This window comes from Stegodyphus dumicola, chromosome X2 (assembly GCF_044657685.1).
Source record: "Stegodyphus dumicola isolate Sdum_Otavi_A_Nest chromosome X2, ASM4465768v1".
NCBI classification, from domain to species: Eukaryota; Metazoa; Arthropoda; class Arachnida; order Araneae; family Eresidae; genus Stegodyphus; species Stegodyphus dumicola.
The window spans coordinates 123,124,133-123,129,249 of NC_140781.1; the positions used below are offsets into that span (position 1 = coordinate 123,124,133).

Consider the following 5,117-nt stretch of genomic DNA (forward strand, 5'->3'; position numbering starts at 1 on the left):
CTGTGATGTGGTCGTGTCTGTCGTCTCTGGCGTTAGTCATGGGAGGGCATTGAGATCCTGCATGCCGTTCAGTATGATCCTCAGCAATCCATTGATTCCATATTCGCATGACAGTGTTGGATGTCGATCAGTGCAACGGGCGATATTACGAAACGATAATCTGCACTCTCGATAGGCAACGATCCTGCCTCTATCGAATTCCGAAACTTACTAGTAAGCATTTCCTCTTCCTATTCGAGGTATAACATGATATTCTGAGCAAACTCAACCTTATAAAGCACTTTCCGAATGAGAAATCCACTTCCACTACACAACTTTTCTTCTATGCAGTACTTTAGATGTCATTTCTCCCTCCTGCGTCGTCTAAATACGCTGAAATACTAATCATTTGTATATCCCAACTTCTTCCTTTCATGTGATTGTGACGTTCGTGAGATCATTCCTTCCTGGTGTTGCGATTTGAAGAAAAGTGTAGAAATTATATTATATTAATACTATACTTCCTTAGTAGTTCTAAGAAAATCAGAGGCACCTATTTTCTGGCTAGTTTTGTTTGTTCAGTTATGGCAAAGCTTGCGAGGATTTTTTGTCTAAGGGGAGGAATGCCTATCTGGGAGACCAGCTTTTATCTACTTTGCAGATGGGAAAAAACTATGAAAACGTCCATTCGAAGTCGAACCACCAGTGTTTGACGACTTCATCAGTCGGCCGTTGGTAGGGTGATTTATAGCAGCGGTTTCAAACTACATATGGGTCAAATGCGCGATCTGAAAGCAGATAACGTTCTAGAATTTATTTTTTTCAACAAAATGAGAGTTAGTTTATATATATAGATAGATAGATATGTGTGTGTATTTTGTGCTTCATTATGCACCTAATATATAGATGTCACCCCTTTGTAACCTCATGTGCATGGTATGTTGTATATAAGTTTAAATTTTTGAAATTTGTATTTTTAATGTTTTATTTGTCTCGAATATGAGAACTGGAAATTTATTTCAGTAAAATTCAGTAGTGTTTTCTGCAATGTTTCTCTTTATGCTTACTTTTATTTCTTAAATTTATGATTTTTTTCCTTCTCTTCCTGATTAAAATTATGAGATTCTTTCTCTGCTGGGGGCTTATCCCTTACTTATTATTATTATTTATTACTTTTTGATGCATATAATAATAGTAATGCAAAAGAAAAAGTTCAAATTTATATGCACTTTCTATCTGAAATCTAAGTCTTGTTTACCTGCAAGAAATTTTTCTTGGTTGCACTTTGCAGTTCAAAGCTAAATCTTGAATTGTGAAGCTCATCGATGATTTTATTTATTTAATTTTGTGTCATGAAAATTTTGATTTATTTATTAAATTAGAATCTGTTTTAATACAGCTCCTCGACATAACTACCTAACCTAGTTATATTAAAACATTTTCCTATACTCCCTTTCGACTTAATCATGCAATGCAACAAACTTGATGATTCAGAACTTGTCTTAGGATAAAGATTATTGTTTCAATAACCTGATGCATCTGCTAACTTTTGGCGCCGTACTTACAGCAAATACTCAAGTACACTCATGTCCATAAATTAAGGATAATTCGGATTCATGCGGAAATCGAACTCTAAAATAAATATATCACCTATAAAATCACTACACACATCTTCAAGAATCATATGCAAATTTCAGGAAGTAACCAGATGACACCGATGGTACTTCACAATGACGAGAGTGTAAGAGAGTGATGTATAAGGAACACAGGCAAAGAAGTAAAAGTGTTCGCAGGCGCTTTATAAGCATTTCAGTGCAATAACCGAATAGTTATGACACAAAGGACGCATTTGGATGATTTTTTTACGTGGTAGAATTATCGCCCGTCTGGAATGGGCGTACTCAACTGGAAGTATCAGACGAACTTGGAATTGACCAGAGTGTCATCTCCAGGCTTTGGCAACGCTTCCAAGATGATGGTAATCTGAGTAGACGTTACACCACAGGTCGCCCCAGAGTTACAACGCCGAATGAGGACCGGTATTTGGCAGTTACTGCCAAAAGAAATAGGCGGAGCACAGCCTCAGACCTGTCTCCTCAGCTCTCTTCAGCCACTGGTACGACAATTTCAAGGCAGACCGTGTACAGACGCTTAGGGCAGATTGGTGTATATGCTCGTAGACCTGTCAGATGCGTTCCACTTTCTGCAACTCACTGTCGCCTGCGGTTAGCCTGGAGTAGAGAGCATGCATTGTGGACACCACAACAGTGGGCTTGTGTGATGTTTTCCGACGAGTCCAGGTTTAGCTTGCAGTCTGATTCTCCATGGACTTTCAAATGGAGAGCTCCAGGTACCCGTTACCACCAAGAAAATATCATTGAACGACACCGTTACGGTGGTGCAGGAGTGCTCGTTTGGGGTGGAATTATTCTGGGTTCCAGAACTGACCTGCATGTTCAAATTGGAACCATGACAAGCCAAATCTATCGGAACGTCATTCAGGAAAAACATGTACGTTTGTTTCGGGGCGCCATGGGCGCACAATTTGTGTTTATGGATGACAACGCCCGTCCTCACCGTGCAAACATCGTAAGCGAATGCGTTCAATCGGAGGATATCACCCGTATGGACTGGCCAGCATTCTCACCAGACTTGAATCCAGTAGAGCACGTGTAGGACATGCTTGCCCGACGAATTGCAGCCCGTCAACCTCATCCTACATGTCTACCGGAACTTCGGAGAGCATTGTTTTTTGAGTGGTGTAATATCCCCCAAGATAAGATCGATAATTTGATACTCAGCATGCCTAGGCGTTGTACGGACTGTATTGCATCGTCTGGGAGACATACAATGTATTAACAATCATACCAACCATGTAATATTGGTTTTTTGTAAATAGGGTTTTTTTTTTTTTTTTTTTTTTTTTGTAATTTGCTCCAGGGAGAAAAAATCGCTAATTTTTTAATAATATCAAACATGTAGCATCTTTTTTTTCTCTTTAATTTTTGTTTAATAAATAATCTTTACAAATAAGTCAAATTTGTTTTGTTTCTAACTCTTCCTTTGCCTGATTTTGCATTATCCTTAATTTATGGACATGAGTGTAAAATGTATTCGGGAGCCTCCAGTTTGAGACAACTGATCGGCTCGCGGTAACTTAAGCAATCGACATGACTTCTTAGCAATACGCACGGCAGCCTTACCTCTGTGGAATAAGGGTGCCTTTTCATATGATCATATTTTACGGTGTTGATATACAAAAGTTGTTTCTAAAACAAATGAACGCAGTTTGTAATAATGTCAAAGTATTAAAAATTATTTGACATAATGTAAGAACTTCCAAAGGAGAATGCAGTTCTCAACACTTCTGTAACAGTAATCGTGAATAATAGTACAGCAGAATCACAATTATTCGAACTAGTGGACACGGAGCACTTTGAACAAGGCGCTATCAAATGGCTCATTTTTGCATGTATCACTTTCGACAGTCAAGTTAACTTTGAACACATTTTTCACGAAGTAAACTTTTAAATTTTTCTTTGAAACATTTTATTATAAGTTAGATTGCATAAAAGAAATAATAAAACATCTGTAAAGAAAGAAAAAAATTCTTAAAATTTTTTTTTGTTAGCTATTAAACAAATTTCCCATAGAAGAAATTGGAAAATTACCTAACGAAAATTAATGGCAATGCAGTTTAATTACAGGAATATTTATAAAAATTAAGTTTCCACTTTCAGAAACTCTTTCTCAGAACTTTGTTCATGTAACTATACTTCTTTGGAACAGTATTTCTTTACAGAATGGTAAAAATAACTTCGGATATACTGGTTTTATGGTTGCTTATACTGCAAATTATTTGTATAGTTGACTGAAATTTTTTATGATTTTGCGTTTGGTATTTATTTACTTTAAATGAACTTTTTTATATAAAATAAATTTCAATGGACATAAATCATTAATATACATTAGCTACTTAGAAGTCAACTCCCGAACAGATGTCAATAATCCATTATTTCTGCACACCCTATGCTAACGTTACTCCTTAAAACATGTATTTACATCTAAAAAATGAGACATTGGGAAGGTTGATTAAACAAAATTTAAGATGACTGCTTTTCGGATTCATTACAGGTGAACCGGACTGTAGTGCGATTTTCGAGAATGATTTATGAAATTTCACTTTAAAAAAATTTTTTTTTATATATAATCACTTTGAGTGCATTATGAATACTTTAATTCCTAACATACCGTGAACTACTGATAATGCTTCACATTATCCGGATCAAAACCGCTGATGTCTTTAGTACAAAAGCAATGAAAGTATTAAAGGGATGGAAACGTTTGTCGGCATCAATACAGAACTGCGTGCTTTCTAACAGTTTTCAAACAACTACATAATCGTCGATTTCGATTCGCATCCTGGATTATCTTATCCAAAGCTTCACGCAATGCATCTATGTCAGACTGTGGTACGATATCGATTATCCATTTTAACCGATGGAAACTACCATAATCACATAAACTTAAATTTGGGGAATACAGTGGCTGAATCCATTGTTCAATTTTGTTGGCATCCACACAGGTCCATCTTTGTAGCCGTATCTCGATGAGGTTTGCATTTGTCAACCAACAACCACCCGTTTGCAAACGCCACTCTATGAGTCTCTGAAGGAAATGAAGATGTCATTCATGATTGACAGTCTGACATGCCTATAAAAGTTCGTATTACAAATGTCTGAACATATCAAATTACATCTGAATTTATCAAAGCGTGACACTGCACAACTGTTTTTTTTTTTTTTTTTTTTCCTTTTTTTATTTCGAGCCAAGTACTTCGCTTGATCTTTTTGGAATGGTTGTTGTAAACTGATCCGTATATCGTCAATGGTCACCGCGTGATCAGACGCCTTCACTGTTGCTTATACGCTTGCGGATTTATTTAGCAGTAATCAACATTTACCGCTAATTGACCCTGGATCTACTTCATGTGGGATCCGTTTTGCATGTTTCTGACACATGTGTAGTTTGTTGATCAAAGTAACGTCACAAATCGACTTAAATTCCAGTAACAGCCGAAAAAGGCATCATGAACTACAACCTCGCGTGCGTGATAGCAATTTTTATGGTTTCGATCA

The 5,117-nt window shown here is 36.7% G+C and overlaps 1 protein-coding gene across 3 annotated transcripts in view; it reads right to left on the bottom strand.

The window, feature by feature from the left end:
- The window catches only part of DAAM (disheveled-associated activator of morphogenesis-like protein), a 173,731-nt gene that overhangs the window by 7,944 nt on the left and 160,670 nt on the right, over positions 1-5,117 (bottom strand). The window lies entirely within an intron of this gene.